The sequence below is a fragment of the Sitophilus oryzae genome, unplaced genomic scaffold, assembly GCF_002938485.1.
Source record: "Sitophilus oryzae breed Bouriz unplaced genomic scaffold, Soryzae_2.0 scaffold_1576_pilon_pilon, whole genome shotgun sequence".
In the NCBI taxonomy this organism is placed as follows: Eukaryota; Metazoa; Arthropoda; class Insecta; order Coleoptera; family Curculionidae; genus Sitophilus; species Sitophilus oryzae.
This window is the reverse complement of record NW_022146254.1, coordinates 4,727,908-4,742,049: the sequence shown is the minus strand read 5'-3', so window position 1 is coordinate 4,742,049 and position 14,142 is coordinate 4,727,908.

The following is a 14,142-nucleotide window of genomic DNA, read 5'->3' as shown; positions in this document are numbered from 1 at the left end:
CCTTATAATGTTTTTTTTTGGGCTCATAAATCTAAAAACGAAATAAAATACCGGTTCCATAAGAAAAAATATAACTTTGGTATGGATCTTCGTTCTGAAACACCCTGTATATTTCAAAATAATTTTAAATTGAGCACATTGTCTCCCTACATATACCCATAAAATATTTTGTTTCTACATTTTTCCGTTTTCGTATAATCAACCGAGGCGAATGAGGTGCGCCACCCTGTATATAAATAAAGTTGATATAAGAAATAACTCTCATACATGAGCTCCCCACGAGAGATGGCACATGGATATGTTGGAAACTGTTAAATGAGGTACTTTTGACTCCCTTTGCCTCAACCCTTAAAATGTAGCGTCCTCAACTTTTTTTCTGTAATGGACCTACCTTTTGTGACACTTCGTTTGAGAAATTCCTTGCTTCCTCTTTGCAATATTATAGTAAAATCTTAAATCGTACAATTATTTTTGAGATATAGGGATTAAAAAGTAATCTACATTTTCGAAAAATATTCATTTTGATGTTCTGTTACACAAAATAAAATTAATAGCTGTCTCAAATACACATCGGTGAATTGACTTGACATGTTCCCATGTATTTTTCGTATCCAGAAAACTTCCGATTGTTACCCAGTTTTGAGTCACCTTGATAGCAGGATCATAGTAAAAGTAATTTTGATTTTCTGGAGAATGACAGAATGTTTAAGCAATTTAGAAAGATATAGGAAAAAATATTAATTTTCTCTTAAATTTATATTCCTAAAGCCGGAGTCTCATGCATCCGAAATCCGATGACACGACGATCCGACGGTGCTCCTATTGGCCGAAATATTTTGACACCAATTTTTATCCGATATTTTAAACTAATCGTCCGACGTCGTATAAAGTTAAATTTTGTTTAACTTTTGTACGATATCGTGTGTTTTTTAACCTCACTTTTTTTGAAAACATTTGTTTTTAAAAACAAGTTTAGTGGGAAGTAGGCAATTTCGGGATATTTGGCGAGGAAGTTATTTTTATAAGTGTTTCTCCAATAAAACATGACATGAATCTCTATTCAGTGCAGCAGAAAAATGTCAAAACTGTCAAATTTCGGAACGAACTTTCGGATGTATGTGGCAGGCTTTTTTTATTTCACAGGATAACTTCAAATTTCGGATGTCGTACCATCGGATTTCGGATGCATGAGACTCCGGCTTAAAGCCTCATTCAGAACCTCGCAATTAGTGGAATAAATTAGTGGTTTTAATTATTACACTTTATAGTTTTTAGTTTATGATCATTCACAATGGTCAAAAAACACAATTAAAATTAATAGAATATCGTAGCAACAACTTGGTTAGTCAGTTGTATCCATAGAGAAAGTCTAAAGTGGCCCATACATTATCAAACAAATTGCGCAACAAAGCGATGCGCAACGCTGCGTTGCACAACTGATTCAGCGGTCCATACACTATCAAACAAGCACAACTGCATCATCCATGCACAGCATGCACTGCATCACCCATGCAAATTTTGATCAAACTTTTTATTAAAAGTTGTGCATTGTTTGAGAAACAATCATGTCATCAATTGCCACTGCATCAATTATTATCGTATATACCCTAGATGATGTCGATGATACCAAAAAACGAAAAAGGAAACAAAGAATTTGGATGAAAGAACTAAAATATTGCACAACGAAGCGCAACACACACATACACTACAAAACGCGTTGCGCAAGCAGTCCTGTTGCACAAAAGAATTCAAACATTCTTGAAACTCATCAAACAATTGCGCAACGCATCAAACACTACCATATCACAGATTAGGTATCCTATAAGTATACAGATAAAAATCTTGTCCCTAATTCGTGGTACGAAAATTGTTTTTTATGACGATGTGCAAACGAGTCAAATTTCCTGTGCGCAAAAATAAACTCGTGTAAAATAACAATAAACAGCGTAATAGAGAGATATCGCTAAACCGAATAGCGTCCATGGACGTTAATAAGGCCAGGTGTTATTTCCTTTACGTGAGGTGGTATTAACTCTCTTCATTCATAGTTATCGGATCGGAAAGAATTCTGATCGCGTCGCGTCCGCTATTTAAACTTAACCTAACTTTGAATTTAAAACTTTGAAATTGTTTTGTTTACTAGGTATTTTAAAACTAAAGGGCTAAAGTGCTTATTTCCAGTGCTTTATTGTTCAACGTCTGCCAGTGGGTTTAGGACAACAAGCAACAAATTCTCTTAGAAGGGCTAAGTCGTCATCTGCTGTAAACCTAAGACTCTTTATAGGTTCTTTAGTATTGGAAGAGGTGGAATCCATATTTTTAGCCGTATTTATTTAATTAAAACTAATCCCAGCTGCTTAAATATCAAATTACCTAATAAAAAAACTAAAGCAATAATTCAAAACAATTCAAACATAACCTAAAATAAAAGATCTCGCCGGCCGGCTCCGGTTGTCAAATACCCGCACATGCCCATTTAAGCAATTTTTAAACGTTATCAGAGGTTATTTAGAAAGAGCGCTTGGTGTAATTGATCCGCAAATTACGTCAGGCGGTAACGTTATTAGCGGGTGTTGCGTTGACTCGTGCATATCGTAACCATGATAAGGTACGCGTAAATACTGGATGACGCTATTCGGTTTTCCGATATCTCTCTAATAACTGTGCCGGTCAGGCGCTGTGCACAATTTTAGAGGCCATAAGTGGGCGTGCTATGTGCGCAAACTAGTCACCTAACTAGTGCCCGATTCCGAAAATTGGAACCACGAAAAACAATAAAGAAAAAACAAAGATTATAATCTGTATAATCTGTGACCATACATTGCCAACTCGTTGCGCAACAGCCTGCATTGCGCAATTTGTTTGATAATGTATGGGCCGCTTAATATTTAGCTTATAAAACAATCAAGTTTTGATTTCTGACCACAATTTTTCTTGACGGAAGATAATCAAATGCCAAAATGACATTTCTCGCAAATTTTGAAGTATAATTAGAGGAAAAATTAAAAGTTTGATAACATTTTCTACTAATTGATGATGTCTACCACTAATTTGGACGTTCTGAATGCTTACATTGAAATTAAAGGAACTTCTACGCTAATTGAAATCACTAATTTATTCCAATAATTGTGAGGTTCTGAATAAAGCTTAATTCATTCAAGCATGCTGATATGTATGGATACTTATACAAGGTTGTTAGAAGCAAAGACAAAAACAAATTAAATGTTTATTTTTTACTTTATTTAAACTTTTTTTTGACAGCACGTTTGTTGTTGTTTTTTAATACTAAAATGCAACCGATTTTGAAAATATGAGCTTTCAGAAAACTCTTGCATGCATTTTTTGTTAACTACTTTTTGGTATAATCACAGAGGTATAATTAATTATCAGTTATGATATAGCACTAGATAATAAATCAGTTTTAGCCAAAAACCTAGTGAATTCTAAAATAATATACTTTTAAAATTATCCTGATCTGGTAGAGTACGACCTACACACACACACGAGAATATAACAATATTTTTTACTTATATCTTAATTAAATAATTTTATTTGTACGGGACTTATTCCCTCTTGAGCTGTGAATATTTTAAAATTGGTCTTATATTTATGTAATATAAATAATCAAAAAAATAAATAAAAATAATTAAAAGAAGCATTGATAATGTTTAGATAAAGTATTATATTATTAGACAATATGATGAAGAAAAAACGGCGTCAGCGATGGCTATCAAGTGAAGATTACTGTCATTTTATATATTTAAAATTCTATGGGGAATGGTCATTGGATATTTATTTTCAAGCCTTCTGGTCGCCGTTTTTTTCAATCATACGGTACTTTCCAGTGCTAATTGTTTTAAAAAAATATTTTTGTATATTTCATCTTAACGACTTATTAGTTTTTTATGTACAACCTACTATACAGGGTGGCGCACCTCATTCGCCTCGGTTGATTATACGAAAACGGAAAGATGTAGAAACAAAACATTTTTATATGTGGGCAGACAATGTGCACAATTTAAAATTATTTTGAAATATACAGGGTTTTTCAGAACTAAGATCCATACCAAAGTTATATTTTTTCTTATGGAACACCCAGTATTATATTTCATTTTTGGATTCTCGTTCTCAAAAAAAGGCATTTATTACAAGGACATTTATTATAATATATATTATATTATTTATTTAAAATCTTTAGTTTTTGAGATATTCAAAGATATTTAAATTTGCATGCTACAATAGAATAGACTATTTAACACCCTCTACATTACATTTTAGAATTAATTCTTATGCTGAGTTTAAAGGTAGAGAAATAAACTTTACTGAAAAATGGTATTGGTTCCTTAAATTTATACAGGGCTATCAAAAGTTGCTGATCTATTTTAAGGATATATTTTATATGAAAACTTCGTTATTTCAAATGCAACACCCTGTATTTTTTTAAATAAATCGAAGCAGATTCAAATGCTCTTTCAAACTATATTAGGGTTTCCTATACCTAGCTCAGATTTTGAATAAAAAGCGATTTTTAAATAAAATTGCAATCAAGATGGCTGGTGTCGCCATGGCAATTTTCTAGTGACAGTTAGTAACTATTTTCAAAGTCGACATTAGTTTATGGACATTATTATTTATAATTTATAACAGTTTACCTAAATTTACCTACAATAGTTTAATAAGTAAGTATTCATTATTTTATCAAGAAAAATAAAGCAGTATCTGCTGGCGGAACGATATGTTATTTAGTGATATTATTTTGTAAGGAAAATTGCTTCTTGGATTCAAGGGCTTATGCTCAAAGATATCCAAATATGAATCTTCATGATAAGAGTTTCTTTGAAAAACTTCTTGTCCTATTTCGCAGAGCTGGTAGTATGGTTTATAAAAAACCTATTAGGCAGAAACCTTTCGTTGGAAGTGAATAAAATGAATTTGCGGTAATTGGCTATTTTATAGAAAATCCATATATCTACAAGTCATCGTAAAATAATTCAAAGAACTATTTCTTCGTTTTTCTTGATAGAATAATATACACATATTTAATGAATATTATTTATTAAACTATTGTAGGTAAATTCAGGGCTATTTTACCATTAGACCCATAAGGCCCGGTGGTCTGGGGGCCCGTTAAAGGTTGTAAAATATTCAAAATTTCTTGAATTTTTGAATTTAATTGGAATAGAGGGCCCGAATGTTTGCTTGGGCCTTAGGGCCCGACCAGATGAAAAATAGACCCTGGGTAAGTTAAATAAAAGTAAACTGGGTATAAATTTAAATAAGTCCATAAACTAATTTCAATTTTGAAAATAGCTACTGTCACTAGAAACTTGCCATGACACTAGCCATCTTGATTACAATTTTATTGAAAAATCGCTTTTTATTCAAAATCTGAGCCAGATAGGTATAGGAAACCCTAATATAGTTTGAAAGAGCATTTAAATCTGCTTCGACTTATTTAAAAAAATACATAGTGTTGCATTTGAAATAACGAAGTTTTTATGTAAAATAAATATTTAAAATAGACCAGCAATTTTTGATACCCCTGTATACATTTAAGGAAGGAACAACATTTTTCTGTAAATTTTCATTCTCTACCTTTAAACTCGGCACAAGAACTAATTCTGAAAAGTAATGTACAGGGTGTTAATAATCTATTCTATGCAAATTTAAATATCTTTAAATATCTCAAAAACCAAAGATTTTAAACATATTTAACCCTTATAATAAATACTTTTTTTGGGCCCAAGAATCCAAAAATGAAATAAAATACCTATTGTTCCATAAGAAAAAATATAACTTTGGTATGGATCTTAGTTCTGAAACACTCTGTACATTTCAAAATAATTTATTTCTACATCTTTCCGTTTTCGTATAATCAACGGAGGCGAATGAGGCGCGCCACCCTGTATGTATAAACTTGTTTATAATTGTCTCCATTATTTAATATATTTTTATTTAATTATTATTTTGCTGTTATTTTTTTAAGTAAACTATTAGTTTTAGGATATTTAAATTACTCTATTTTATATTTATTGAATAAATAATTAATGAACATTTATTTTATAAATAATACCAAAGTTGTAAATATAATGCCCCATGAGTTTCTAACTAATTAATTCTATCTAGGGGATTCCCTTACAATCATATCCTACTTTTGCCAAAAAAGAAATCGATGTCGCTGTATAAATATATCGTTAGTTTATATCAAAGATCTAGCACAATATTTTTATTTAATTGTAACATAAAGCTGTAAATTAATAACATATCAATTGTATGTGATGCATATTTGTGTACAGATAATATTAAATATTACAATCGATATTGTATTTTTATTTCATACTATTTAGTTTGTGGTCACGGTACTCCCATTATAGCTTTGAATTAAAAGATTATTCATAGTATGGTATACCCAGTGGTAAATCCACGGTGACGGGGGGGGGGGTTACTTTGGGGGCTCAGGTCTCCACTTGAGTTCAGTCAATTAATACAATGTTATTATTTTTTTAAAAAGACTCTGGAGTATGTACTTTGAGTAAAGTTTTTACTCTAGCCCCCCCCCCCTTTTTACTCCTATATAAGCCAATATACTATATAGTCGTGGTCTATAACTAGGCAAAGTATAGTCGTGGCACTCGCCATAGTTTCACAGTTCACAGAGATGTATTTAGGAAAATATGAGTTCACAATAAAATAAAATAAAAAAAATCATCGAGTAAAAATTTGCTTGAAAACAGAATATTTTCACATCGTGTAAGTAACAATTTTTCTGTATCTGAAAATATTCTGATGAGAAGAAATGCGGAAAAAATATATGATGACATATTTTTATATTATTATCTATTTCAAAGATTTTCTACAACTTTTTTTAAATTAAAACAAATTTAATTTTAACATTAATGTATTTGTTTTCTAGTACTATATTGGTTAGGTAATTTTCATTGGATAACTAATACATTGAACAACACATTGTACTAAATAATAAAATATAATATTTTTTAAACTTCAATAATTGCTACTAAACATTACAGAAATTTCAAAAGAGAAAAGCAGCAAAAACAATGAGAAATAGCATCACTACTTTCTCACGTAATAAAAGAATAATTTTCCCTATGTCCTATGGTACTGAAAAAACCGGGAATTAATAATTTCGAGTCCCGGTTCTTTGATATCTCAAAAGAACCGTAATTTTCCGGTTCTAAACCCTACTTTACCATATTATCCAGAAATTATGTTTTTTAACAAAAAACTAAAGAATTTTCAGATTTTTTTTTCAAAAAAAAATGCGCAGAAAAATTCTCATATTTCTGGGTCCAAAATATACTACCCCTAAAAATATCTGCACTTATTTAAGACTCACCCTGTATAGGGCGATTCACGGTTATGGTACGTTATAGAGTTTCCGCAACCGGAGCTATTTTTCGGAACCGGTAATTTCGGTACCATGCCTCTAAGGAACCGGGATTTCCAGTTTTTTTTCGGTACTTTCGGTACTAGCAAATTTTTGTTCAAGGATGGTGCAGTTCATTAAACAGCAAGCAAGGGATGGTTGTCAAAAGTAAAATCGATAAAAAATTGAGGTTTAAATGAAAATAATATCAAATTACTAAGTAGTAAGCATTCTTGAGTAAATTAACCTGAACACAAACATAATCACAAATTACTCTCAAAAAAACTCAAAGCACATTTTTTTAAATTATTACTACAACCAATAGCAGCACACAGTAAGACACTCATTTTTTGTCAATCCGTCTGTGTGCTGGGGCGCAACGCTCGAACCTCGCAGGTCAACGGACGGAACTCAACTCAAACGCTCTGCAATCTGCCGATATTCAATAGATTGTAAAAACTGGCAGAAAATATTTGGGAGAGTGCAACTACTCTTTTCCTTCTACTATGTCTATAGTTACCGGTATCAGTGGTTGTTATGGCGCTTCAACAGCAAAACAAACCACTAAGTGACAGTTTTGAATTTCTCGTTCGCTTTTTCGTATTTATATAACATAGAAAGCCAGAATGTTGTCGGAAAGTTCTGATAATGAAGGCTACTTTAATATTGGTACTCCACAAGAACTTACAGAAGCTACAAAAAGAGCACAAGCCAGTTTACTTCCAAAGAAAAATAGGGGGCGATATGAAATAGCATTGAAAGTATACGAAAAATGGTGTGCCGATAGAAATACTCAGAATATTACTTCGGAGACACTCTTGATGGCATATTTTAGCGACATGGCAAGGCAGAAAAAGCCATCTACTCTTTGGGCTACGTACAGCATGATACGGGCAATGCTAGCATTAAGGGAAAAGACTGACCTATGAGACTGACATATCAAAATATCACAAACTCGTCGCTTTTTTAAAACGCCAGAATGTAAGTTTTAAGCCAAAGAAGTCTAGCATTTTTACCTTCAATAAATGTATTAAAATCTTCAATTATTATTTTTAATCTTCTTGTTTATTTTTGTTGATGTTAGATAAGTATTTAATATATTACAAGAATATTTTGCTTAATTAAATGAGGCGAGAAATATGAAAAACCGAGTGAGAGAAATGGGTGAGGGAAATGGAAGAGGGAGAAATGTAAATAAAGGAGGAAAATGGAAGAAATGTAAATAATTTGACACTTTCAAATTTTTTAAAAGTCAGTAATGTCAGTATTACATATATATGTGGTTGTAAATAAAATATATTATTAAACTGACATAAAGTGTCAAATTTAACGAGCGTAAACATTAACGTTTGTTAAAAAGAAGTACACTAAAAAAAATGAAGTCACTATAATACTAGGTGATTTTAACGCTAAGATAGGGAGAGGCAGAGTCGAAAATATGAGTACGGCTTAGGAGAACGCAAAGAACGAGGCGATACATTAATACAATTCTGTCAGGAAGAAAGCTTCATCGTAACGAATACCTGGTTTAAACTTCCACCCCGAAGACTCTACATTTAGCAGTCACCACAACATTGCCACAACACAGCAAACCAAATATTGTCAGAAACCAAATAGATTTTATCCTTATTCACGATAGATTTAGGAATGGGATTCATGGTGTCAGGACATATCCCGGTACTGACGTAGGCTCTGACCACAACCCCGTTGTAGGAACCTTAGATGTGCGGCTCAAAAAACTTAAAACCAAACGACCTACAACAGTTGATATTACCAAGCTTCGACATTTACCTAAACAATCTGAGGTCAAAGACATAGTAAATCAGAAACTAGCAGCCATAAACACCCACGATTTTGGAAATCGTATAGAGCAAGATTGGGACACCCTGAAGAACGCATTTGTCGCTATAGAAAAAGAAGTCATAGGCCCAAAAGAAACAAAAAAGAATGGATGACCAAGGAAATACTACGGATGATGGATAGGAGAAAATCATAGAAGAATAAAGACACATCAATGTACAAAAAATTAGATAAACAAATAAGAAGTATGATTAAGGATGCAAAGGGACAATGGATGAAAACAAGGTGTATGGAGGTGGAAGAACTAGAACAAAGACACGACTATTTTGCAATGTATAAGAAAGTCAAAGAATTGACAGGACAAGGAAGACAATGCTTTACAAATAAATTAGTAGGTAATAACAATCAACCTATAATGGAAGCAAATCAAGTTTGCAAGTACTGGGAACAATATGTGGAAGAACTGTTCGCACCGCAAATCCCTAGAGTTTTCAACATCAAAAATGGATTTGAAGAGACACCTGATATCTTAACTTCAGAAGTGGAGAGAGCTACAAGAAATAGTAAAGTAGGAAAAGCCTGCGGCCCGGATGAAGTACATGTTGAAATGCTCAAACTGATAAATGAAGAAAACATCCCTATGCTAACTAGACTGTTAAACCAAATCTACAAAAGCAGTGAGATCCCACAAGATTGGCTGAAGTCAATTTTTGTCCCTATTCCAAAAAATAACACCATAAAAAGATGCGAACACTTATTATTAGATTAATAAGCCTAATGAGCCATGTTTTAAAAATACTTCTTAAAATAATTCAACACAGAATATTCAAAAAATGTGAAATTGATTTAGATGACGGCCAATTTGGCTTTCGAGAAGGAATGGGGACCAGGGAAGCAATGTTTGGCCTGTCTGTTCTCTTACAGAAATGTAGAGACCAACAAAAAGACGTATACATTTGTTTCATCGACTACGAAAAGGCCTTTGATAAAGTAGAACACACAGTGCTGTTTAACATCTTGCAAGAAAAAGGTCTAGACAAGAACGATATCCAATTCTTAAAAACACTATATTGGAATCAGACTGCAGACGTAAGGTTAGGGCAAGACGAAATACCAGTACAACGTGGAGTTCGTCAGGGATGTGTACTGTCTCCCTTGTTGTTTAATATATACTCGGATATATATATATATATATATATATATATATATATATATATATATATATATATATATATATATATATATATATATATATATATATATATATATATTCGATAAGGCCCTACAAGATAAAGGCATTGGCATAAAAATAAATGGCGTCCCAATTAACAACCTTAGGTATGGAGACGACACCGCGATTATCGCTGACAACCCTGAGGCTCTTCAAGAACTTCTAGACGACATAGTTCGGGCGGGAGATCCATTGTGCATGAAAATAAACACCGCAAAAACCAAGATAATGGTACTTAGTAGGAGAAATATTCCACCACCCAACATACGAGTATACGGACAATGCGTAGACACGGTAAATAAGTTCAAATACCTGGGATCTTGGCTAACATCAGAGCTTGACCCCGACTTAGAAGTTACATCGCGTATAGAACAAGCTAGGTTAATATTTATATATATATATATATAATCGAAAAACACCCATTTTACCCCTGAGGGTGTCTGGGTTACGTGTTCATGTTTTCTTGTCATAGACAAATGCAGACCATTTCTTCCTATCTTGTGCCAATTGTTTTGCTCTTTCCCACGTACTCCCTTTTCTTTGTAAAATATGTTCAACTATTTTATTCCACGTTTCTTTTGGTCTGCCTCTATTTCTTTTGCCTTGAGTCCTTGATTCCCATATTTTCTTCACTGGAATGTCGTTATTCATCCTTTGTAAATGTCCCCACCAACTCAATTGCCGTTGTTCTATAAATTCTTGCATTGATTGGATTTGTAAATTTTTTCTTATTATATCGTTTCTTATTCTGTCTTTTCGTGTCACACTTCTGACCTTTCTAAGGTATTTCATTTCGATTGCTTGTATTTTGCTTCTTTGACGCTGATTTAGTACCCAAGATTCGCATCCATAAGTCAGTATCGGCCTATATATTGTTTTTAAAACTGTCATCTTTGTTTCACTCGATATTTCTTTTTTGTTTATAAATCCCTTATTCATTGCATAGTATACATTATTAGCTTTCTGTATTCTGTTATTTATTTCCACATGGTTGTCTCCATTTGCTTCTATGACAATACCCAGATATTGATATGTCTCGACCTGTTCTAACTCCGTATCATCTACGTGTATTTGTATTTTCTTTGTTTCTTTCGCTACCTGCATTACTTTGGTTTTGTTTTATTGAGTTTCATACCCTTTTTAATCAGCACATTATTCCATATGTTGACATTCTCTTGAAGTTTTTTACGGTATCCGTGACTAATACTACATCATCCGCAAAAGCACAATCTGTTACTTCGATTGGTTGCAAGTTTCTATATCCGATGTACATTGGTCTAATTCTCTGGTTGGTTTCACGAATAATTTCGTCCATATAAATTATAAATAACAGTGGACTCAGGCTTCCTCCCTGGCGTGCTCCTTCTTTTGTCTTAAATATTTCAGATTTCATATTGTTTTTTTATTACGTAATTGTTAGTTTCGTCATATAAACTTTTTTATTACATTAATCATTTTATCACCAACATTTCTTTTCTTTAGCGTGTTCCATATTTCTTGTCTTGGTACTCTATCAAATGCTTTTTTCCATGTCTAGGAATGCGAAGTATGCCTCTTTATTATGTGTCAGTGTTTTGTTTATAATTTCTTTGATTGTAAAAATATTATCCTGAGTGCTTCTTCCTTTTCTAAATCCACTTTGGGAATTTGATAAACTTGCTTCTGTTATTGATCTCAGTTTTCTTTCTATTATTTGTTCGAAGACTTTGACCGCCGTACTTAATATTGTTATTCCTCTATAATTATTACATTCTTTCCTGTCGCCCTTTTTATGTATAGGCAATATAACTCCTAGCGTCCAATCTGAAGGTACTTTTTCTTCATTCCATACTTTGTTATAAATTTGTCTTAATGTTTCTTTTCCAAGTATTCCCATGTTTTTGAACATCTCCGCTGTTATTTTGTCATGTCCAGGTGATTTACCATTTTTTAAACTTCTTGATTGCTTCATCTACCTCATCTCTAGTAACAACTTCTATATCAATTTCCTCTTTAGTATTAGATATTTCAATTTCTTTCTGCTGGTACGTGCTATCTGCGTTTAAAAGTTGTTCAAAATATTGCTGCCATCTTTGCATGATTTGGTTTTCTTCAATTAAAACTGTACTATCTGTACTTTTAACTGTCACTGTATCATATTTAATAAATGAGAAACTATTATGTAACCGATCACTCAACATCAACATACGTCTGCGTTTTGTCCATTGTTATGTATACTTAATCCTCTTATACGGCTGTGAGACATCGACTATTAAAATAAACACCATGAGACGGTTGGAAGCTTTTGAAATGTGGATCTACAGAAGACTCTTGAAAATACCCTGGACAGATCATGTACGCAATGAAGAGGTTCTTGGGAGGCTTAACAGGTACAAGGAATTAATTGCAAATATAAAAAAACGAAAGACAGCATACCTGGAGTGGGACTCTGTGTCATGTAGAATTCTACATATCGTCAGAATTCTATAGGATCGGCACTCCGTGCAGCAACGATATCGATAAGGTGCGATTATTTTGGTCGCTTCATTTCTACATTTCAATTGGTATCGAATTCTACGTAGCGCACGCGTATTGAGAATATATTTGACATTTTTAAGGTTATTAGATTAAGTTATCTATTTTGTCTCAGAGGAATTTGCTAATCTAAGATTTTGTTTGTTGTTGTTTATGTTTTTGAGTTGTTGACAACTCTATTTTGTGTGACAGTTATTTAAATATGTTGCCAATTAACATAATAAATATCATGGCAGCAGGAGAAGAGGAAAGGCTAGAAGATTATAATTTGTTTCTGTACTAAATAAACAATATTTTGTTTAAAAAATATATATAATATGGTAATAATTATGAAATAAACACACAATAAACATGAACGGCCTTCAAATATTTCAACTGTCGCCGATTGAGCTCGCCTGAATAGCACCTTTCTGAATGAGTGCTTTTGTACTCTAACTTTCTTTTTACACTGGGTGTTAGTGAGGCACTGGTGGATGCTGCATTAATCTCAACATTTAATGGGGTACTGGGAGTTCGTGTGGCACTGGTGGATGGTGCATCAGTCTCCATATTTTTGAGAATTTCAACCTATTAAAAAAATTATATTAATTTTTTAATTAACAAACCAATTAAAGAACATGATAATGTAAATGCCTTTGTGACTTTTTTCAACTAACATAAAGTAGCACTTACTTTTCCAGATCCTAACTCGGGCACTATCTCGTCACCATAATTTGCCTTATTCCCCATAATTTTTAAAAGTCTTTTCTCTAATGTTGTTAATGGAGGAACCTGAGGGGGGCCACCACCAGTTCGTTGCTGCTCCATTTTTATGGCAGAAGCCTTTGATTTTGTTTTGCATTTCCAATCAGTAAATCAGTAAGCGTCTGAAAATAAATATAAGTTTGTGATATTACTCTTACCACTTAATTTATAACTTATTTCCAGATTAATAAAGGTCTGTGACAGGATAATAACATACTTACTTACTTTTCGCCAACCATCCACGGTTTTTTCACCATATCCTAAACTATTCAATTGTACCGAAACACTTTGCCATAAGGCATTGCATTCCTTCAGTACCATTAAATTTATTTGTTATTAATTCCGGATTGTTCTCGCAAACGTTTAACAGTAAGTTCCAATGTTCGGCCCTTACCCTCATTTTGCTAATCAAAATGATATAATAAAGATTCTTAAATTTTTTTACTGAAGATGTTTTAATATTTAA